Raw genomic sequence first — 25,398 nt, forward strand, 5'->3', positions numbered from 1 at the left:
AGGCCTTTTTTGGCCGAAAATAGACATGTGACAAAATTAAAATTGGCACACGTCCATTTTGGGTCTGAGATCTTACCACCACCCATTGACCTAGTGGTAAGGTCTCATGCATTAACCGGGCAGTAATGGTCTACACGTGTACAATGCCGCTTACCACCTGGTTAGTGACACGTGCCTGTAAACGTCTGGTGCGCTTAGTGGAGGCACGCAAATAATGAAATTACCACACGGGCTATGTGGTAGTTCAAAATTGACATATGTAGGACGCGCATAGGTGCCTACGTGGCTTATCAAAAGGGCCCCTTAGTGAGTTGTACATATAAATTCTAATTATTGCCAATTAGTGCTCATTATTGCTTGTTAAGTGTTGTTATCAACTCTGATTATTTTGTTAAGGCAATTAAGTTATGCATGTTGTTATGGAATACGCTTAGAGTTTGGAGCATATAGACTGCCCCAATCTGCCTGACCTATCAGATTGACTGTACACTTGTCTCCTAGATTGTAAGCTCTTTGAGCAGGGACTGTCCTTCCATGTTAAATTGTACAGTGCTGCGTAACCCTAGCAGCGCTTTAGAAATGTTAAGTAGTAGTAGTAGTAGTAGGAGGAGGAGGAGGAGCAGAACACTAGGCATGATATATAGAATCTGAGGGTATGCATTGACCACAAATATTCAGTGGGAGTTAACTATCTCCCACTGAATATTTCCAGATAGCCTGTTAAGTTCTATTTAACTGGCCAGGAGCCATTTCTGGCTGGTTCAATAGCACTGAATATCGGCCAGCTTGTTTATTGGTTACTAGTAAAAAAGGCCCGTTTCTGACACAAATGAAACGGGCGCTAGCAAGGTTTTCCTCGGAGTGTGTATGTTTCAGAGAGTGTGTGTGTGAGAGATGGAGTGTGTGTGTCATAGAGAGAATGAGAGAGAGACAGAGACAGTGTGTGTGTGTGTTTGTGTGAGAGAGAGAGTGTGTGAGAGACAGTGTCTGTGTATGTGCGACTGTGTGTGTGTGACAGAGAGACAGAGTGTGATAGACAGGGAGTGTGTCAGAGAGAGTATATGTGAGAGTGAGTGAGTGAAAGCAATGAAACGGGCGCTAGCAAGCTTTTCCTCGGAGTGTGTGTGTTTTACAGAGTGTGTGTGAGAGTGAGTGTGTGATAGAGAGAGAGTGAATGTGTGAGTGTGTGTGACAGAGAGAGTGAGACTGGGGGCGAGAGTGTGCCACCCCCTCCCTCCTCCTTCCCTCCCTCCCAGTTCTAGAGTTTTCCCACCTCCTCCCTGCCTCCCTCCCAGTTCCAGGGTCCTGAACCCCCCTCCCTTCCAATTCCATGGTCCTCCCTCCCTCCCTCCCAGTTACAGGGTTTTTTGTTCCAGTACCTGTGTTTTGCTTCCCCCCCTCACTCCCAGTTACAGGGTTTTGCGTCCCAGTTGCAGTGTTTTCCCTCCCCCCTCGCAGTTCCATGGTTTTCCCACCCTCTCCCAGTTCCAGAGTCGTCACCTACCCTTCCTCCCTCCCAGTTCGAGTGTCATGCGTCCCAGTTGCAGTGTTTTCCCTCCCCCTCTGTCCGTCCCAGTTTGTGCCTGTTCCTGCAGCACCATCGCCAGGTGTCAGCATTAAAATAGGTGCCTTTTATATATAGAGAAGATTTTAGTTTCTGAGACACACCTTGAAGAATGTCTCTGTTTGTTCTGGAAAGGCTACTTTGTTTCTTGCAACATTTAGTGAAAATCCATTCCCTGACTGCGATAGATGGCTTATTAGTAGCAGTGCTGTGAAAAGGGATACATTAAAATGAGATATTTTGGGGTGCTTCCTGCTTTGTGTGTGATCTCTTACTGAATACCTTTTTCCCAACACAGTCAGTTTGTACGGTGGGGGGAAGGGGAGTGATTTTTGCATTGCATAAGACCCTTTAATATAAGTGTGAAAGCAGGTGTTTCCCATATGGATTCTGTACTCCGAATGCCTTTCCCTTCTTTTAGAAATATCTTGTTTTCTGTAGAAGTGAAAGTATCTAGCGAGCACATAGAAGACTTTCTTTTGTTATTCGCCAGAGAGAGGGATGGGACTTCTGCTTCTGAGGAGAGATGATTAAATCCTACATACGTAATCTGTCCTCCTAATGGCAGGAAACAAAGCAGAAACACCGGAGGGCAGGCAAGGGAATTCAGTGCAGAGCAAATGATGAACATCAACAGCGCAGCCACCCTCATGTACCTCAGTGTGCCCTTCGTCCCCTGCTGACCACGCTTCCTCCTGCCCCGGACTTGGTGAGTGTCATTGCTCCACCCTTGACGTCATCACGTTTGACGCGTGGGCGGGGCAGACACTCATGGAGGAAAATCGGTCTTAGCCACCTCACTTTTGGAACGTTGGGAAAGTGAGGCTTCATTAGAACGTTGGAGGTGCGTTTTATATAGAGAGATTTTTGTTGCTGCTTTCCCTTCTTGGCTGCTCTTGTTTGGTACAGCACTGGCCTCTCTTTTTGTTTACTAATACAATATCAGAGCTGTTTGCAGGATTTCCCACTAGGCAAAACAAAATTAAAATAAGAAGAGAAATGAGAAACAGAAATGAAATACAGAGGAGAGTCTAACAAAAGAGACACAGAAAAACCCACATATACCAGAAGAAAAACAAAAACATTCACATGTAACAGAAATAATAATGAAACATAACTGTAAATCATCATTTCCTCCCCCCCTCAACCCCACCAGGAGTAAGGGCTTGAATAAAATAATAGACCTTCAGGGAAATTTTAAATGACTTACGTAAATTTTCCATTGGAAGGTCTTTAGGGCATTCTAGAGCAAGGGTGCTGGAATATAAAAAGCTCTGCTACGTGTACCTTCTAACCGAGCACGTAAAGGGGTAGGAATTGCCAGTGGCCTGCCATTTTGTGACCTTAAGAACAAGAAGACTAGACTTATATGGTATTAAGGAGTTAAATAGAAGCAAGGGGAAAGCAGATGCCCAAATTCAGTGTATCAGTATAGTAATTTAAACTGACAGGTGATGACTTTTAATGAAAAGTTGGGTAACAAGATCAAAATATTTAACAGAATAGAGAAATCTAATGGCGATATTCAGAACTAATGGCAATCTCCACAGCTGCATTTCAATCAAATTGTCTTTAAATTGTGATTAATAAAAGATTAAAAATGTTTAATTGTGATTCATCGCATAATTACAGGTATTTTATTTATGTTTATTTCCCACTGCAGTTGTTTGTGACTCTGGACATGTCACTTAACCCTCCATTGCCCCAGGTGCAAAATAAATACCTGTATATAATATGTAAACTGCTTTGACTGTAACCACAGAAAGGCAATACATTAAATCCCATCCTCATTTCCTTCTTTAAAGGACTCCCTCCCACCCCCAGATCCAACAACTCTCCATTTCTCTTCATTCCCTCCCTCTCCTCTAAGGTTCATTATCTTTTTTTTTTGTTATATTTGTACCCCATGCTTTCCCACTCATGGAAGGCTCAATGCGGCTTACATGGGGCAATGAGGGTTAAGTGACTTGCCCAGAATCACAAGGAGCTGTGCCTGAAGTGGGAATCAAACTCAGTTCCTCAGTTCCCCAGGACCAAAGTCCACCACCCTAACCACTAGGCCACTCCTCCACTCCACGCCACTCCACTCCACGCTCTCTTTCTTTCCTGGGGTCCATTATCTCGCTCTCGCTCTCTCTTCTCTTCCTTCCTTCCTTCCTTCCTCCCTCCCTCCCATTGTCCAGCACCTCTCTTTCCCTCACCTCCAGCCCCATGAGCAGCAACTTAAACTTTGTGGTGAGCAACACCAAGCTCTTCTCATGACTGCTGGCTTACCACCTCTGCCATAGCTTCCACTGGTGTCCCCTCCAGTTCTGCTTGCAGGTCTGCAGCTCACGCCAGGTTTCAGCATCTGCCCCCTCTCAATTATTTCCTCTCTCACATGGTCTACCTGAAAGGTAGCCTTCTGTTGGCCCCTGGCCACCTGTGGCCTGCTCCAAAGCATTCCCTCTGGCCTGACATGCCTCCTCTGATATCACTTCCTGTTTCTGCATGGGTGGGACAAGTCAAAGGGAAAGTTTCAAATCAGGCCACAGAAATGTATGTGTAGCACTGCTATTTCCAGGGACAAACAGAAGACCACCTTTAAGGTAGACCAATGGGGTGGGAGTGATGTTGAATCACAGATAGGGAGAAAGATGCTGGATCATACCGAGGACAAGGATTGGGAGTGGATGAGAGCAGAATAGATGTTTGGAGGAGACAGGAGATGCTGCATCATGATTAATTTTTTAAAATTGTGATTATGCACCAATTGCAGTGTTAACTGCAATTAACTTGCAACCTTAATAATCTCTTAACATAGGTCAGAGGCAATCCATTACAGAGAGCACTGCCATAGTGTGTAGCAGTGTATCTTCTAGTATTTATAATTTTTTGACCCTGGGAACTGTCAAGGTAATTCTGTATTCTGCGCCTAATGTTAGGTGCCTAATTTTGGCTCTCAAACAGCAGTTAATGGTGATTAAGACCAACAAGGGGAAAAATGGCAGTTAGGCACCTAAGTACATTTAGGTGCTATTCTTTAACTGTGTGCCTAAATATTCTAGCATATAACTGCAAAGTGGATGCTCATATGGGCGGGGCACAGGTGTTCCGATTATTTCAGCATGTGCTTTATTGAATACTGTCAATTAAGTGCCTAACTCTACATTTAGGCTATCACATTTACACCTGCCTTAGAGTTGGCCTAAGTGGTGGTACCTAAATTTTGAGGCCTAATTGCTGACTTACAATAGTGTTTTATAATACATTACATGCACAAATTTGCTGTTATAGATTACTAGCTTAGCTCCCAGATTTTGGGTGACTAACTTTTAGCACCTTTATTGAATTTCTCTTTGTGTGTGTTCATAACATTGGGACTGATAGAACTACTTCAGCATTTTGAGGCATTGAGAGTGGGATTCCTAGTGAAAGACCAAAGTTTTTTCTGCCACAAGACCTAGTCAGTCAATCACAGTGTTCTAGTTTGGAAAAGAACAATTCTACTGGTTCTCTGTCTCCTTATCTTCCTTATTATAGCAGGACCAGAAATCTGTCTTTTTAAGCCCCTGGGGACACTGGGAGTGACATAACCACTTCAGCACACTGAATCAGTTTTGCCACACATACAGAAAGAGTAGGCCTCCCACTGAAAGCCTAGAGTCCAACTAACTACCTCTTCTGCCACAGTCATTCAAAGAGTTCCGGTTTTATCTTCTATCTGTCTTTCCCTTGGTATATGTGTCTTCATGCCTAGTGTGCCTAGTTCTATCAGAATTGCTACTTTCTCCCTCACCCTAAAGAATTGCATGCTGCAACCTGCCAGAGTCCCCCTTATGTAATATTTAGGCCTCAACTTTAAAAAGCAAATTCTCCTCCCCCCCCCCAAAAAAAAAAATATACAGAGTGGCAGATTCACTTTTAAAATATGCACTACCTAACTCTTATGCACTACCTAACAAAACCCTTCACGGCACAGAACTGGAAAATTCTAAATATGACGTTCCTTTTACTTCTGCACCAGTTGGTCAATTTGAGAGAATTTAATATCAACACATAGCTATAGGTAACCAAAAGGATGCAGAGTCAAGCAAAGTACTTTCCTAGTGACCCCATAGGTTTCAAATGACTGTTCCTTCTCTACCTAATGGGACACACTATTTGTGAAAGTTGGCTGCTGGAATTTGTACGCAGCTCCATGCGCAATTTAATGAGGAAATAGGCACCAATTGGCCACTTAATTGGTGCTTGATTGACATTGTGCATGGATTTCACCTGCAAGCTATTCTATAACTTGGTGTCTAAATGTTCCCGCTGTGACAAGGCAAGCCCCAGAGATTCCCCAGTGAAGCAGTTGAGCCCAGAACTATGGGTCCCAGAAATTCTTGCAAGAATGAGAGAAGAGAGTAGTCCTAAAAAAATGGAATGGATTCCCAGCCTCATCAGGGGGAGCAATGGCTCCAGGCAGGGTGAGCCTGTTACTCCCTTCCCCACTAGTGGGAGAGGGAAGGATGAAGCTCAGTTTTCCTGGCTTCGCCATCAGTATATAATTCCCCCCAGCTGTGAGAAGGGGAGAGCAGATTTCTTGGAGGCTCTCAGTCACCAGTAGAGAGGGGAGACGAATGGAGAAAGAGATTCCATGGAGTATGTGGAGGAAGGAAGTAGCCTGCCACTAGAGCTGCCTAAGGGAGAGGAGCCAGCTACCATGGAATGGGAGAATTCAAAGGTTGCCCTGCCCAGCACCTGAAGGCAGCAGAGGAGGCCACACTGGGCGTGATGCTGAGAGGTGTGAGAAACTGCCAACCCTGCTCCTTACAGGGTTCCCTCTGTGCTGTGGAAAGGCGGGTGATTTGTGGTATTGGTTTGATGTGCAAAGACTGTCCATAAAGATTTGTTCTGAACTGTTGTGCTATATTGGAAATGGGCTGAACTCTTAATAAACCCTTCTGAAGGAGGGGGAAGGGAAAGCTAATGCCATAATAGAAGACCTGAGGTCTTGAGGAGCTGAGCGGTTTGCTGAGGGATTTTGGGACCTGGACCATACCTTTTTTTTTTCTTTTGAAGATTATCTTATGAGGACTGTACCTTTTTCTTTTGAAGACTATTAAGAGGGCTATACCTTTTGGTTTGAAGAATATATTATGATTTTTGGTATGAAATTGCCTTGATAATAAAATACGTTGGCCCTGAGTCCCAGTATCAGCAGCATTCTGTCCTGGAACCCTGGAAGCCCCACAGGCTTGCTGGCTCCACCCAAGAGGAGGAAGCGGACCCACCCTTTACACCGCACATAATCCAAAAGGGGAGAAGGCCATGGGAGGAGCATAGGCCAGTCATGTGCATTCCCAAATGTTAGACGCCAAGTTATTGAATAGGGTTGATCTGGGCCTAACTTTGGACACTGGACTAATTCTTATTTCTATCAGGCATAGGTCCGGCACCAAAAGTTAGGCATGACCTTCTTGCTATTCCAGTATTCTTTAAAGGTTGCGTGCTCTTTATAGAATAGGGGCTCAGAAAGGATTTTTTTAGTGCCTAACTTTCAGCCCTATGATTAGAATTCTCCCAGATTGTACATTCTTAGTAAACGGGATATATTCTTTCAAAGAGTACAAACTATTTTTCAATTATGCACATTGTTCACAAATAATACCCACTCCCTGCAAAGAGTGTGGACTCTCCATAAATAGCACGCACTATTTCCTGTCATTTTCACTTGATTGCACATCGCTCATAAAAGAATACTTCAGTGCACAACTGCAGAGGACATATTGGGCATACCCCAGATAACTGCCACACCATCTTTTCACTTATTGTGCTTTAATTTTTATTGTTAAAGAGTAATACGTGCATGTGCAAAAACTTACCATACTTTAGAAAAAGGTCCCTTAAGTAACATATTTGAAACAAATCAAAGAAAACATGTTTCACTCAGTGTGTAATTACGTTTTAGAATATGTAGTATGAGCAGTTAGTATAAAGGTTTGTACAACTTCCTTGAGGAAAAATCCATAAACCATTATTAACAAGGTAGACTTGTGAAAAGCCACTGTGTATCCCTGGGGGTAAGCAGCATTAAATCTATCAAATTTTGAGAATTCTGGCAAATTATTGTGACCTGTATTACCTACTATTGACAACAGGAAACTGGGTTTGATGAACCATTGGTCTGACCCAGTACGGCAGTTCTCAAATTCTTATAAACAAATACACGTCTATGTAAGTAGAGGATGATGAATATAACCTGCCAAGGGAATTATAGGATGTAACCAGGAATTGAATAAGGTCTATGATATTTGTTTGCTTGTTTTTATTTACTTTTGTTAGTTTAAAAAAACAGTAAAGCGGTCAATAATTACATTGTACAAAAGAAAATAAAAACCTGATAAACTAGAAGTGACCAATAATAGCATTATTTCAGCAATACCAAATCATTTACACAGTTATTTTTTTCTTATTCAGTTGACTCTTATGTCAATCAACTCACTGTAAAAATGTTTATATACCCCTTAACCCCCAACACACTCAACTTCATTTGCACCACAAATACATCCTGATGCTTCATCAACCCCTCCCCACACACACAAACAGCAAGACTTTATTCCTCAATAACAGTAGAGGTCTGCACAGAGTAATTCTAGGAACAAACTCCCAACACTCAGCATCACCCTGAGTGGGTTGGGGCCAACAGAGCCATTATCATTTGGCAAAGTAAGAGTCAGCAATTTAGTCCAGAGAAAGCATAGCCAGTCTACCATGCAAAGATAGGTGTCAGAGCTCAAATTGAGCCAACAGGTGCATTTGACAAATCCAGTGATCAAATGGTGAGGATTCCTCTTTGATCCAATACTGTAGAATAAGTTTGTGTAGTGTAAAGACTGCACACAAAGGGCAAGATTCTATATATATCATCAAAAAATCAGCACTGAAAAAAGCGCAATTCTATAAACCATGCTTAAACTTAGGTACAGTTTATAGAATAGTACTTACGCTCAGGAGTTATTCGTAAATTTAGGTGCTGCCATTTGCACCAATGAAAGCATGGTACAAATGCCCATGCCCCCATATTCTATAATTCCATGTGTAACTCAATACCACACCACGATACTCCCTGAAATGCCCATGACCCTCGTATTTCCACACCCCCTTTTTTTGGGGCCACATGTAAAATTTAGGTACAGATCCCATGCCTAAATTTATGCACTTAAGTTCTAATTAAATTTAATAGGTACCAATAAATGCTAGTTAAAAAGTAAATTACTGGCACTACTTGGCTCATTATATAATTAAATTACACATGCAAATTGGGTGCAAACCTAAATTTGTGCATACAATTTTTATAGAATTCAGGGGAAAGGACTAGATTCTGTAAATGGCATAAAAAAATCTGAATAAAATGCTGTTCTCTAAACTGCCCTTAAAGTTAGGTATGGTTTTTAGAATAGCGCTTACACTCAGGGGTCGTGCACAAATTTAGGCTCTGCCATTTACACCAGTGAAAACATGGTGCAAATGCCCATGCCTAAATTTATGTGTGGAGCCCCTATATTCTATAATTCCGCATAGAACACAAAATCATACTTGTGATCCACACTGAAATGCCTATGACCCTCCCATTTCTGTGCCTCCTGTTTTGGGCCATGTGTAAAATTTAGGCGCAGATCCTGCACTGAAATGTACATGTATAACTTCTAATTAAATCTAATTAGTGCCAATAATTGCTTGTTAGCCAAGTATTGGCATTAATTGGCTTGTTATGTAATTAAATTGTGTGCACAATTTTTATGGAATTCAGGGGAAAATGTATTTTTTTCCTGTAGCCAATTTCTTCTGCCCCTTCCAATTTTGCAGATCATAAGACCAATCAATCTCCCCTCTCACTATTTGCCCCAAGAGAACCAGAATGTATTTCCAAAGTTCACGAAGACTGGTGCAATCAAAAAACATATATACCAAAGTTCCCCTTGCAACCCTACATCTCAAGCAGCACATTCTATGGTATTTCTCTGGGAGTAAGGTGGAGCAGACTGAATTGACCTAAGTTCATTCGTCTGCCATAGTAAAATAACCATATTAGGAACAGGGGTTACAAATTGTCTGCTGTGCTCTAATCTACTATTTATTTCATTTAGGGCACAGGCAGGGGAGAGATTGAAAATGACAAAATAGAAAAGCAGATAAAGGAAACATGACCTAGTGGGCACGACAGATAGTTGGGTTGATACTATTAGGATACAACTCCCCGGAAACTAACAAAGTTTTACTGACAGGTTGGTGGTGACTATGTACTAAGGCCACAGAAGCGTAGCTTCACTAGTTTTGGTAGGTCTTTAAATTCTTACAAAATCTGGAGTAAAGTATGAGGATTTTGGAAGCTGGATTAACTATAGGGTCTTAATGTTCATCTACCCAGAATCATAGGAAAATGATGGTCTCAAAAAAAATATAAGGAGTGATATCCAACAAGCAGCTAAACATCAGTGCTTGGCAGATGGAATATTTCTTTTCAATGCAACTTAATTACTAAAAACCAACCTGTTCAATAAGGTATACCACAATGATCCATCCTAAATACCAGACAACAAAACTCATACCAGAACTAGACAAAACCAAACTCTCTATGCTTGACTGCCTAAGTTACTCTGCCACGAATGAACTTTAACGCAATACCATTTTATTTCTCATTACAAAAATGATTGATTAAGCTACTCTGTCACTTATGAACTTCAATGCAATATACATATAGTAACATAGTAGATGACGGCAGAAAAAGACCTGCATGGTCCATCCAGTCTGTCCAACAAGATAACTCATATGTGCTACTTTTTGTGTATACCCTACTTTGATTTGTACCTGTGCTCTTCAGGGCACAGACCGTATAAGTCTGTCCAGCACTATCCCCGCCTCCCTAACTCTGTATTTCTCTTTCCGGAAATGGCGATCGCCATTGCGGAACAATCGAAGCCACATTGAGCCTGCAAATAGGTGGGAAAATGTGGGATACAAATGCAACAAATAAATAAATAAAACTAGGTTGGCTAACTAGTCTTTTTATTCCAGCAGATATTATGCTGCTAATGTTTCTAAAAGTACTACAATCTTGATGCCAGCTTTGGAGCCTAGGCAACATGCATGATTCGTTGCCGGAGAACGTGGTGAAGGTGGTTAGCTTGGCAGAGTTTAAAAAGGGGTTAGACAGTTTCCTAAAGGACAAGTCCATAAACCGCTACTAAATGGACTTGGGAAAAATCCACAATTCCAGGAATAACATGTGTGGAATGTTTGTGCGTTTGGGAAGCTTGCCAGGTGCCCTTGGCCTGGATTGGCCGCTGTCGTGGACAGGATGCTGGGCTCGATGGACCCTTGGTCTTTTCCCAGTGTGGCATTACTTATGTACTTATGCCAACAGAATTGCTGCCATTTGAGACCTCCCTTTCCCTCCAACTCCCTATGTAAAAGAGTAAATCAATTCTTATTTAGAAAGTGGGATGAAAATAAAGAAAAAAGTTAAATACAAAGAGAGCTTTGAAAAGTTTAAAGAGAAATACTTATCTGATGTAAAGCACAGGTCAGGATTTTCTTGCTAACGTGCAGTAATTGTAGATTAAACTGAAAAAGAAATGTTAAGAGTATTTTTTAAGTTATTACTGGCCATTTTTATTATAAAGTTAATATATTTCTAAAATTGCATTAATATATTTATTTATATATTCTATGTATTACAATTTATTATATATAGCACTGAAAATGCAGCCTGAGTGGACATCTCTCCTGTGCCTGACATCATCAGGATGCACCAAAATGTTTGCCACAGCTATATGCGACCTTCTCTGGGAAAAGGTGACTACATTCTCCGGAAACAAAAAGAGGTTTTAATGAATTCTGTTAGAACAAACAAAACTCATCTTTTTGTGCGACCCATGGCATGAAAAATCAGCCATTCTCAACATTTTAGATCTGAAACTTTAGTCACCTTTTCCCAGAGATGGTCACCTGGAAGGTGTGGTGCTGATAACACAAGACTACAAGAGATGGGTGCTGCAAACAACAATCATAGGGGTCTTTTTACCAAGCTGTGGGAAAAAGGACCCTGTGCTGCTGAAGGGGCCCTTTTTTTTTATTACATTTGTACCCTGCGCTTTCCCACTCATGGCAGGCTCAATGCGGCTTACATGGGGCAATGGAGGGTTAAGTGACTTGCCCAGAGTCACAAGGAGCTGCCTGTGCCTGAAGTGGGAATCGAACGCAGATCCTCAGGACCAAAGTCCACCACCCTAACCACTAGGCCACTCCTGTGTGCCAGGGTCATGCAGTAAGAGAACTCTTATTGCGTGGCCATGCGGCAGGGGGCTGAGCGGCGATCATGGCTCCAGTGGTAACTGGGCAGCATTTGGCCATGCAAGCCATTTCTAGGAGTTTTATTTTTCCCCTAGAAATGGCACGTGCTCAGGGCACAACTACCGCCATCGACTTAGCATTCGGTAAGCCCACATTGGGCTTATCAATGCTTTGTATTAATGTCAATATCTCAATAAAGAAAAAAATTGAAATAATATCACATCAAAGTGCAGCATGCAGCCAAGAGAGGAGAATGGCTGGCACAGGAAGTAGATGAGACAGATCAAAGAACAATAGACTTGAGCCTTGATATAACAGGGAAGTGGGAAAAGAAAGACAATGGAGGGAGTTCATTAGAAGAAGATTGTAGTCTAGTGATTTCCAAACCAAGTCCTGGAGGTACCTCAACTAGTCATGTTTTCAGGATATCCACAATGAATATTCATGAGAGATATTTGCATGAACTGCCTCCACTGTATGCAAATTTCTCTCATAAATATTCATTGTGGATATCCTAAAAACCTCACTGGCTGGGGTGCCTCCATAACCAGGCTTGGAAACCACTGGTATAGTCAAACCAAGAAAGGAACACAGAAAATCACATCAAGATGACAGAGCATACAGATTGGATGGATTTACACGTACCGCTGCAGGATAACGTGTCCTAAGAAATGCAGGATCAAGCATGAGAACCTCATCCTAAAGGAGTCAGGTGATGGAGAGCACAAAATTCTCAAAATGGCCAATCGTATAAGGGCAGCAGCTTCAGTCTGTGGAACAGGACACCTGTATACTCTACTATCAGAATTCCAGCAACAGAAAATAGAAGGTACACCAAAATCACAAAATCCAGGAAAATAGAATAATGGACTTAGTGATCAACAGACTGTACAATTACCAGCCGATTAAGCCGAGTATAATAATTAACCCAATGGGCAAGTTACAGTCATAATTACTGTAACTAGCAGTTCACAAGTGGCAGGTACACATGAATGCAAACCTTGCACTGATATCACAGGCAAGGCTAACACTGGGGACCTTTTACTAAGCCAGTGGGCTGTCATAGTGTACACCGGGCCTACTTTTACAGCGTCTGCAAAAAAAGGTTTTTTTTTTTTTTAAATGGTACAGGAAAAGGGCCTGTGGTAAAACTGAAACAAGCATGCATCGAAAACTGGCCTGAGCCCCTAATAAACTGTCTAACTATAGGGGTTATAATCAAAAACCAGAGTCTATTTAAAACATCTAACTACTAAAGACTCCAGAATGAAAAAACTTAATTTATTAACAAAAATATCAATCATTCACACACCACATAACAATATACATACCAATATTACCACTCATACATTTTAACATATTTCAGCCAAATATCAATATTCGGAGTAATCTCTTCATTTATAACGCTGGTTTCTATAAAAATAGAACCAGCGCGTAATTGGTGCTGAGTACCCTGTAAAAAAACAGTCTCAGTACCATGTTATACCATAGTAGTGTTCTTAGTCCTTGAAAGTCCATATAAATATTCCCAATCGATGACAACTGTTATTGAGAATATCTGGGCGTTCCAAATTTGAAATGGCTGAAAACATGTAAACGTGCTTGGAATTTTCACATCGCCGGTTCCCCTAATGCCACCCATTGATCTAGTGGTAAGGGCTCATGCGCTACACACACAGTGACTGGTCAGCACGCACCAAGTGCCGATTACTGATGGAAATGATGCACGTGGGAGGAAATAAATAAACATTTTATCCAGGCATTATGGGAATGTGCCAAATCTGAAATTACCTCAGGGGGCGGCACTCTGGCCTGGCGGTAGTCTCATTTGGGCATGTTCTACACACGCAAAGAGCCTAGCGTGGCTTAATAAAAGGCCCCATTGTTTCCAAACAGGTGTGGGATATATCAGATAAGTCACAGAGTTATTACACATCTTATCATGGCCAGTGTAAGCAGGTGTCACTGGTGCAATTATCCTGGGTCCCTATGCCAGAAAAGACACCAAGGCTTCATCAAACTGAAGTAGAGCTTTGAGACACCTCCCCAGTGTCTGCCCTAGGCCTCTGCATATCTAACTGAATAAAGAGAATGACGTAAGATAAGAATGCACAACCAGTAAATGCACCACAGCTTGGCAACAGGACCTCTGTACAGACAAGCTGGAACAACTAACAGGACAGATGGAAAAGGGAGGTCAGTAATCAGACATAATGGTAATCAGATGTCAGCTACTAATCCTGCAAAATACATATCTGCCACTAGCATAATAAATAGCCACATATCATTATAGATGAAAGAAAAGATTTGGAAGAATAAATATATTGACATTTTTACTCTGTTACAAAGGGAGGCAGAGAAGCCCAGTGAGAATGCTAGTTGCTATGGTTAATGTTTAACAAATGAGAAGAAAATTGAGCCAGTAGTTAAGATGATTTCTAATTGGTGCTCAGCATTCAAGAATTGAACAAGCATTACAGGCGAAAAATCACAAGAGAAATTAAAGAAGCTGTTCAAATACAAAGATGTGATTTGCAAGGCATATAAAATTATGGGTGTAGTACGATCTGGAATATACATAGTAAACATAGTAGATGACGGCAGAAAAAGACCTGCACGGTCCATCCAGTCTGCCCAAGAAGATAAATTCATATGTGCTACTTTTTTATTTGTACTGTCCTCTTCAGTGCACAGACCGTATAAGTCTGGCCAGCCCTATCCCCGCCTCCCAACCACCAACCCCGCCTCCCAACCACCAGCTCTGGCACAGACCATATAAGTCTGCCCAGCACTATCCTCACCTCCCAACTACCAGTCCCACCTCCCACCACCAGCTCTGGCACAGACCCTATAAGTCTGCCCAGCACTATCCCCGCCTCCCAACTACCAGTCCTGCCTCCCACCACCAGCTCTGGCACAGACCGTATAAGTCTGCCCAGCACTATCCCCGCCGCCCAACCACCAGCCCCGGCACAGACCGTATAAGTCTGCCCAGCACTAGCCCCGCCTCCCAACCAACAGCTCTGCCACCCATTCTAGGCTAAGCTCCTGAGGATCCCTTCCTTCTGCACAGGATTCCTTTATGTTTATCCCACGCATGTTTGAATTCCGTTACCGTTTTCATCTCCACCACCTCCCGCGGGAGGGCATTCCAAGTATCCACCACCCTCTCTGTGAAAAAATACTTCCTGACATTCTTCTTGAGTCTGCCACCCTTCAATCTCATTTCATGCTCTCTCGTTCTACCGCCTTCCCATCTCTGGAAAAGGTTTGTTTGCGGATTAATACCTTTCAAATATTTGAACGTCTGTATCATATCACCCCTGTTTCTCCTTTCCTCCAGGGTATACATGTTCAGGTCCGCAAGTCTCTCCTCATACGTCTTGTAACATAAATCCCATACCATCCTTGTAGCTTTTCTTTGCACCGCTTCAATTCTTTTTACATCCTTAGTAGAGAGCTGCATGGCTTCCGTCCCCGCGGGAATCCCGCGGAACCCACGGGATTCCCGCGGGGACGGAGGCAGTTCCTGCGGGGTTCCCGCGGGGATGGAAGCAGTTCTGCACGGTTCCCGCGGGGACGGAGGCAGTTCCTGCGGGGTTCCCGCGGGGATGGAACCAGTTCTGTGGGCTTCCCGTGGAAGTGTAAGCTGCACCTGCACCAGCCTCTCATCTACCGAATACCAATTTATTTGAGTGCTGTCTCTTCCTCCTCTTCTTCCTTGCTTTAACAGCATAAATGTGGAAAGTCTTCCATTAAGGAGGTGGTAGAGTCACAAATGATGACGGAATTCAAAAAGGCATGGGATGAACACAGAGGATCTTTAATTAGAAAATGGAAGTTATATAAAAGCTAACCTTAAATGGCTGCATGTGTGTGGATATGTCAAGTGACACTTAGATGGCGACTCTGGCTGTGATGAACTAGAGCTGATACCTGGCAGACTTGTATGGTCTGTGTCTCATACATGGCAATCTGGTGTAGGATGGGCTGGAAAGGGCTTAGACAGCAACTTCAGTGGCTGGAACATAAGGACAGTGCTGGACAGACTTTTACAGTCTGTGTCCCACAAATGAGAACATGAATAGGCTGGAGTGGGCTTCGATGGCAACTCCAGCAGTTGGAACATAAGGATGGGGCCAGATAGACTCCTGTGGTCTTTGTTCCAGAAACACGAAAGAAAGACCATAATCAAGTATATAATATCACACTCGTTGATTTAATGATGAATTGATCATGAGTGTGACTATTGGGCAGAGTGGATGGACCGTTCAGGTCTATTTGCTGTCACTTACTATGTTACTGTTAATCCTCTTTGCTCCCAGGCTGGTGCACAGACCTCAGCTCTGACACAGGCACGAGAATCAGATGTCACCTGACCTACTGGCGCGTGCATATGGCGGCCTCTCAGCACACACTGCCAGTGAATCAGAGACAAATCTTACATGTGCGCACCAGAGTGTTCCAAGTTCCAACTTCCATTCCTTCCTTGCCTACAGTGCTGTGGCTCAAATCCAGAAAGGGAGCTGACTGGAACTTTCTTTTATGTACTATTAAATTCTTACGGGGATGGGTGGAGATGGGTTAAATTCTTGCGGGGACGGGTGGGGACGGGTTGGGATGGTTTTAATTTTTGCGGGGATGGGTAAGATTCCAGCAGGGACGGGCGGAGATGGGTAGGATTTCTGTCCCCGTGCAACTCTCTAATCCTTAGCAAGATACGGCCTCCAAAACTGAACACAATACTCCAGGTGGGGCCTCACCAACGACTTGTACAGGGGCATCAACACCTCTTTTCTTCTGCTGGTCACACCTCTCTCTATACAGCCTAGTAACCTTCTAGCTATGGCCACCGCCTTGTCACACTGTTTCATCGCCTTCAGATCCTCAGATACTATCACCCCAAGATCCCTCTCCCCATTCGTACCTAGCAGACTCTCACCGCCTGTATGTCTCTCTTGGATTTCTACTCCCTAAGTGCATCACTTTGCATTTCTTTGCATTGAATTTTTATTTTTAATTCTTTATTTATCAATTTTAACATTCATAATTTTTACTTATGAGTGATAATACACACCTCTGAAAAATACAAATGAAAATCAAATAGAAGCTGCAAATTAACATAGTATTCCAAACTAACGCCCACAATTTAGGTAATCAATCCAAGACATTAGGAAATACAATACAATACTAAACATTTTATATAAAAAAGAACAGCTTGATTCCCGAGCAGCTAACTCAGCTCTACCATACAGTGTTGCATATGTGACTAAACTTGTACATTAACCTCTTCTCTGCTTAATAAAAAGTCTTCCAACTGTTTTGGGTCAAAAAATTGATATTGCTTGGACTGAAATTTTATCCTATATACACATGGAAATCTTAAAAGAAAATCAGCGCCTATAGCATTAACTCTAGGACGCAAAGATAAAAATATTTTACGTCTCTGTTGAATATCTCTAGCTAAATCAGGAAAAACTCTAATTTTTGAACCCAGAAACAGGGAGTCTAAATGCCTCAAAGAAAGCTTAAGGACAGTGTTCCTATCCATTTCCATAGCAAAAGTTACCAATAATGTGGTTCGTTGAGTAATGACCTCAAGAGAAGATTCTAGGAATGCCGTAAGGTTCATTGCATCTTGTTGTAAATTTTCTGGTGGTTTCCCACCAGTTGAATATAATAAGCACGTGTTATAGGCGGCAACGAAGTCTCCGGCATTCCCAGAGTTTCCATAAAGTATTTTCTAAACATTTGAGTTGGTACTACCAGAGGAGATCGAGGAAAATTTATAAAACGCAAAGTCAGTCTTTTAGATTGATTTTCCAAGTACTCCAGGCGTCGTGAGGTATAGTTCTTGTCTTTAACTAAAGTTTGTCCCAAAAGTTCAAACTTTTCAGTTTTTTTCTGACAACCTTTTAACCTCACAGGCTTGGAGTGTATTAGTTTGTATCTGGTTTAATGCTGTCTCTGAGAGAACTTTTATAGTCTCCATATTTTTCAGAATTAAGTTTTGTAAAGCTGATTGAGTAGATGAAGTTAAGTCCCACAGTGACTCTAAAGTCACTACAGCAGGTTTTCCTATCTTTCCCACCAGAAAATCCGGAAGAGGGGCCTTAGAAGCTTGCTCCAAAGTACTCACTGTTTTTTCCAAAACCTGAGCAGCTGTTAAACTTGGATAAACTTGGGCTCCCGTTGTCAGCTCGTGCAGGCTCCCTCCCTGTTCGCCCGGTTCTCTTGCTGAGGCCATGGCTCCAAGGCTTGCATCCAAAGCTTCACTTCTGGGTTGCGGGGGTGCTGCACACTCGACGGGGCTCAGGGAAGCCCCGTCTATGCTGTTGTCTAGCGCCGAAGCACCAGCTCCGGCAGAAGGAGTCGATGCCTGCACGGGACCGGACCCAACACGAAACTGTTCCAGCATCATCTGGGGCGATTGGGGCATTCCGCCCGATACGTGGGGAGCCTCTCGGACTCTGCCTCTCCTCTTACCCATCTGCAATCGGGTAAGGTTCACTACCAGGTTAGCTCGTGAGCAGGTCAGAATGCGTCCGTTTAGGCTGTTCCACTTCGCATTGAATTTTAATTGCCAAACCTTAGACCATTCTTCTAGCTTTTTCAGATCCTTTTTCATGTTTTCCACTCCCTCTGGGGTGTCCACTGTGTTACAAATCTTAGTATCATCCGCAAACAGGCAAACTTTACCTTCTAACCCTTCGGCAATGTCACTCACAAATATATTGAACAGAATCGGCCCCAGCACCGATCCCTGAGGCAATCCACTACTCACCTTTCCCTCCTCCGAGCGAACTCCATTCACCACCACCCTCTGGTGCCTGTCCGTCAACCAGTTCCTAATCCAGTTCACCACTTTGGGTCCTATCTTCAGCCCATCCAGGTTATTTAAGAGCCTCCTGTGGGGAACCGTGTCAAAAGCCTTGCTGAAATCTAAATAGATTACGTCTATAGCACATCCAAGGTTCAAATCTCCAGTCACCCAATCAAAGAATTCAATGAGATTCATTTGGCACAATTTCCCTTTGGTAAAACCATGTTGTCTCAGACCTTGCAACTCATTTTCTTCCAGGAAATTCACTATCTTTTCCTTCAGCATCACTTCCATTACTTTTCCAATATCCGAAGTGAGGCTTACCGGCCTGTAGTTTCCAGCTTCTTCCCTATCACCACTTTTGTGAAGAGGGACCACCTCCGCCGTTCTCCAATCCCTCGGAACCTCTCCCATTTCTAAGGATTTATTAAACAAATCTTTAAGAGGACCCGCCAGAACCTCTCTGAACTCCCTCAATATCCTGGGGTGGATCCCATCCGGTCCCATGGCTTTGTCCACCTTTAGTTTTTCAAGTTGTTGATACACACTCTCTTCCATGAATGGTGCTATATCCACTCCATTTTCAAATGAACTTTTGCCAGTCCATCGTGGTCCTTCTCCCGGATTTTCTTCAGTAAAAACAGAACAAAAGTATCTATTTAGCAAATTTGCCTTTTCTTCATCATTATCTACATAGCGGTTTGCAGTATCTTTTAGTCTCACAATTCCCTTTTTAGTCATTCTCCTTTCACTAATATACCTGAAGAAATTTTTGTCACCCCTCCTTACCTTTCTAGCCATTTCTTCTTCCGTTTGCGCTTTCACCAGACGTACAGTACCTACTACTATTTAACATTTCTAGAGCGCTACAAAGTGTACGCAGCGCTGTACAAACACAGAAGAAAGACAGTCCCTGCTCAAAGAGCTTACAATCTAATAGACAAAAAGTAAAGCATTTAAATTTAAAATATTTAAGCAGTCAAGCACAAGAGAACAGTCACAGAAGGACTGAAGATGTTGAAGGGTGGTCAGTGTGATTAGGTGTAACTCTGGTTGGAGTAGTGGGAGAAGGTGATAGAAGAATAGAAATGGGTGAGGTAAAGTAATGAGTGGGTTGATAGGGAGGTTATATAAGACATGTCACTCTAGGGGTGGGTGGGTAGAGGGGTAGGGTGGGCGGGATTAAGTCTAAAGCAGGAGAAGGTATTCTCTGCAGCCTATCTGTGAGATGGAAAATGCTCTCTGAAGCTGCTGCTATAAGTTGTTAGTTTTCTCTCCCTGAAAGAGATCCAAGCCACACACACTCTCTCTGGGCTTCTTTCAGTTTCCTCCGGTATTCCTCCCCGTGTTCCTAGTCTTGAGTTTCTCTGTATTTCTGGAATGCGAACTCTTTAGCCTTTATTTTCTCATAGCAGTTTCCTTTTTCTCTTGCTTTTATTTACTTTCCTTACATAAAGGTTTATGGCCCTATTTATAGCTTCTTTCAGCCTGGACCACTGTCCTTCCACTTCTCGTATGCCCTCCCAGCCCATCAGCTCCTTCCTTAGGTATTCCCCCATTTTACTAAAGTCAGCATGCTTGAAATCCAGGACTTTGAGTTTTGAGTGGCCACCCTCCTCTTCAGCCGTCATATCAAACCAAACCGTTTGATGGTCACTGCCGGCCAGGTGGGCACCCACTCGGACATTTGACACGCTATCCACATTTGTGAGCACCAGATCCAGCATTGCTCCTCCCTCGTGGGTTCCATGACCATTTGTCTGAGCAGAGCAGTTTTGAAAGCATCCACAATTTCTCTACTTCTTTCCGATTCCGCAGACGGAACCTTCCAATCTACATCCGGCAGATTGAAATCTCCCAGCAACAGCACCTCTCTCTTCTTTCCCAACTTTTGAATATCTGCGATCAGGTCTTTATCTAATTCTTCCAATTGTGTTGGAGGTCTGTAGACAACACCCACGTGGACAGAGGTTCTATCATCTCTTTTTAAGGTGATCCATATCGCTTCTTCCTTACCCCAGGTCCCTGTCATTTCGGTTGCTGTGATATCATTTCTCACATATAGAGCTACTCCTCACCTTTACAACCCTCTCTATCCTTCCTAAATAGATTATAGCCTGGTATGTTTGCATCCCATTCAAGGGAACCATTGAGCCATGACTCTGTGATTGCAACAACGTCTAAGTCTGCCTCCAACATCAGGGTTTGAAGGTCATGAACTTTGTTGCCAAGACTGCGAGCATTTGTGGTCATCACTTTCCATTTACATTTACATTTCCTGGCGTGTGTTTCGACATTTGATATTTTGGTGTGTTTTTTGTCTTTGGTTCCCTCCATATCTTTTTGTTCCACCTTAATTTCTTTTGCTTTTGCTGTTTCTTCTGGCTCAGTTCTATTTTTAGGAACCTCACAGAGCTCTAATGGAGCAAAAGAATTCTGTAGGGGTAACACTTGTGAGGGTGTATGCCTCTGTGTCACATGACAAAGTCTGCCTGAGCCTACTGTGAACCATCTATTCTTAGGTGGTTTTATCCTTTGAGGCAGTGGTGTGAATTTGGTTTGATTTTGTGCAGTCTTAGAAGATGCTTTAAGTGCATCTAATTCCTGCTTTAATTTACTGAGTTCTTGTTTTAAACTAGCGAGCTGATTACAGATAGGACAAGCTTTAAGTTTCCAGATGATTGGCCTTGAAACTAAAGCTCCACAATTATTACAGAGAATAAAAGTCATCTTGATTTGTTGAATGGGTATGAGTAGGTATTTTATGATGGGGCTTGACAGTGTGCAAGATTAACTTTACTCCTCAGCAATTTGAGACAGTTGTAATTCGGGTGGAGTTAAGTTGTGATAAGTAGTATAGTTAGAATAGGGATTTTGGAAGTGTCAGTCTTGGGGTGGGTGGGTATAAACCTAAACTTATGGAATGTGTTTGCTGTAAAACCTATCTTAGGCCTGGATTAAGCCTCTTTTCTACAAAGCTGATAGGGACAAGGGGAAGACAAGGATAGTAGATAGAGATGTGCAAAAAAACCACAGTTCTAGGGTAGGAAAAGCCACAAATATAGCCAGCACAAATCTTATCTGAGTTTCTCCCAGCCAGAGACCAGCAACACAGCTCTCCACAGAAAACACACTTGTGCTTTTAAAATGGCTGCAGAAAAAAAACCAGGTGAGCTGAGGTGGGGTGGGGGAAGGAAGGAGCTCAGAAACTTGGCAAAAGAAAGATTTCTAATACTTGCTGGCAGTTTGAAATCAGAAATCTAGTTTTCAGATTCACAGATATCAATAAACCGGTTTGAAACACAAACAGTTTGAAACACAGTCAGATTATATAATCATTATACAATATGATGGAAATTCGGCAAAAATGGGACTGCAAATGCTAGATCGACTTGGGACAGAAAGGATATTGATAGTTACATTCATACTGGGCAGGTGGGGGCAGTGGCACGGCTGGTAGAACTGTACAATGAATAGCTTTTCAATATTTCCCCCTTTTAAGCTGGTGAGGGCAATCATTAATGCTTTATGGTTAATTCGTTATGATTATCATTATTTTAAAATGGTTAGCAAACAATGAAAGTGGTGGCCATATGTTTCCACTAAAAAGAGTCCAAGGGTGCCTTTATTTATATGAGTAAACGTTTACAAAACAAAGAGCAAAGTGAAAGGGAAGAACCAAGAAAGGGTGGAGAGAAGGTCAACAAGACCTTTAAAATAGGTCTGGACAACTTCCTAAAGAAAAAGTCCATAGACCATTATTAAATCGACTTGGGGAAAATCCTCCGCTTATTTCTGGGATCAGCAGCATAAAATGTATTGAACTTTTTCAGGATCTTGCCAGGTATTTGTGACCTGGATTGGCCAAAGTTGGAAACAGGATGCTGGGCTTGATGGACCTTTGGTCTGTCCCAGCGTGGCAATACTTATGTACATAAGCAATGAGGTGTCCAGGCCCAGTGGAATTGCACCATGTCAATTTTTTTTCGACCCTCACCTACAAGCATACATAGCCAATAGGGCTTTAAGGGTTAGCAAAATAAATATGCATTAGATTTATTTGCATATAGTAGAGATCAATTATATACAAATATGCCTGATGCATATTTATTGTGGTGATTTGTAAAACTCTAACTGGCAAAGCATGCCTCCAGGACTGGGTTGAGAATCACTGCCCTATGTTATATATTATTTCTATTTTATTTATATTGTTATTACTTTGTCTTGAGCTTATATTCTGCTTTTTCCCCCCTAATACTCCTATTCAGATCCCATTGATGTACTTTCTGACCATGGACAAATCACTTAACCTTTCACTGCTTCAAATTGTAAGCCCTCTGAGGACAGGTGGAACACCTAACACATCTGAATGCAACTCATCCTCACCTACTACTAAAAGTGTGCAAGCTAAAGTCAATTAAAATAAATTGGATTGGATTTCTTATTTTTGATATACCACAATATACCATTGAGTCAAGGCAGTTTACAATAAAAATATAAACATACATCATACGAAAAACTGTCCATAAATCAACCATAATGTTTTTGAGAGAATAAAATCTTTAAAGCTTTAGGAAAAGCACAATAGGAAGAGAGATCAGAAAAGCAGTTCAACCAAGAATTTCATAACATAGGTCCAACGTATGAAAAGACTTGCTTCCGAGTCGAAGATAGCCTAACAGTGTCCAAGCTAGGTAATTAAAGGAGTTCTTTCTGTGTAGAACACATCTCTTATGAAAGAGAATACTTAAATAATTTCTTAGATAAATATTCAGGGCGTCCTAAATTCAAAGCTCTAAAAACAAAACACATTCAAATTCCATCCATTTTGAAACTGGTAACCAATGTAATTTATACAAAATAACCCAGAAAAACTGTACACTCTAAACAATCAGATACAAATATGTTTATAGTTTTCCTGGGGTAATTTTCAAAGTGGAAGTGCGTGTTTACGTAAGCTCTAAAACATCCATCTTAGCTATGGACAAAGTAAAAAAAAAACCTCTACTCTGTGGAGTAATTTTCTGAGCTTTTCCCCATGTATAAAAAGCGTTATAATTTTACTGCATGGGAAATGTACACAAATATGCGCATGGTGACAAGAAGGTTGCACAGGTGTACTCAGGAGTGTAGAGAATAGGCATAGACTGCAGAATATGGTGAGCACATGCCGTCCCCCGATATTCAAAACCATTTATCCGGCCAGGTCAGCACCTGGCTGGTTAAATTGTACTTAACCGGCTATCCAGCGAAACTCAGCGGTGGATAGTCAATTATCTCCTGCTGAATATTACCAGTTAGCGCATAGAAAATAACTTGCTATATTGCGCAATATAATCAGCTATCCCTGAATATTCAGTGCACAGTTGGCTATTGTAAGTGGCTACATTGGGCAACTTGGGGATCCCTTTACTAAGGTGTGCTGAAAAGTGGCTTACACTGGTGTAGATGCATGTATTGGGTGCCCGCAGGTCCATTTTTCAGCTCACCTGAAAAAAAGGCCCTTTTCTTGGCCAAAAATGGACGTGCGGCAAAATGAAAATTGCCGCGCATCCATTTTGGGCCTGAGACCTTACCGCCACCCATTCACTTAGCAGTAAGGTCTCACGCATTAACCAGGTGGTAATTGTCAGTGCGCATACAATGCTGATTACCACCTGGTTAGGGCCGCGCACCAGAAAGTTTCTGGTACACGTGGTGGGCTCGTGAAAAAATGAAATTACCGCCTGGGTCATGTGGTATTAAGGCGGTACTTCTGAATTGGCGTGCATTGGGTGCGCATAGGCATCTATGCGGCTTAGTAAAAGGGCCCCTTAAATAGTTGGTATATCTTTAGCTGGTTTAACTGTCACGTTCTCACAGCAGGAACTGGGTTTGTGAGCCCTTGGGCCACTGCCGAGGAGCGTCAGTGGCAGGCAAAACCACCCCGCACCAGGGGCAGGACAGAATTCTGACAACAGTTAGGCTTCACCTGCACCTGGCCACTTTCCACCAGGAGTTGAGCTCCCAGCTTCAGGTGGCCGGCAGGACTTTGCAGGACAGGGCAGGAGCTGGATAACAGCTAGGCAGCACAGGGACTGAGGGTCAGAGGGGAAAGGAATGAACAAGGGCAAAAGGCAGGAAACCTGGGCTAGAACACACAGAAAGACAATACAACACAAGGCAGGGATAGGACAAGCTAAGGGACAGAAACTGGAAGCTGCAAGCAGCCCCTAAACAGGGAACAAAACACTGACTAACAAGACACACTACTACTACTACTTAACATTTCTAGAGCGCTACTAGGGTTACGCAGCGCTGTACAAATTAACAATTAAGGATGGTCCCTCCTCGGAAGAGCTTACAATCTAAAGAACTGAAAGCTGCAGAGCAGCCACTAAAAAATAAACAGACAAGCATTAAACACAAAACCAACCCAGAGACAAGACTAGCAAACAAACAACAACCTAATCTAACTATCCACAGACTAACTAGAACAGACAAGGATCAAGGCAAGAATACAGGCTATCAACTGGACTAGGCAGAAGTGCACCAGCACCCCAACATACCAGGGCCTTAGACGCAATGCAAAGGCAAAGCCAGAGAGTTTCAAAATGGTTAATAAGCCAGCAGCAGCTGAAGCTCAGCTGCAGCAATCACCAGGCAACTACGGGTGCTGTGTAGGTTCAAACAAAAACAGCAAGTCTGGCTG

Source organism: Microcaecilia unicolor, chromosome 2, assembly GCF_901765095.1.
Source record: "Microcaecilia unicolor chromosome 2, aMicUni1.1, whole genome shotgun sequence".
Classification (NCBI taxonomy): Eukaryota; Metazoa; Chordata; class Amphibia; order Gymnophiona; family Siphonopidae; genus Microcaecilia; species Microcaecilia unicolor.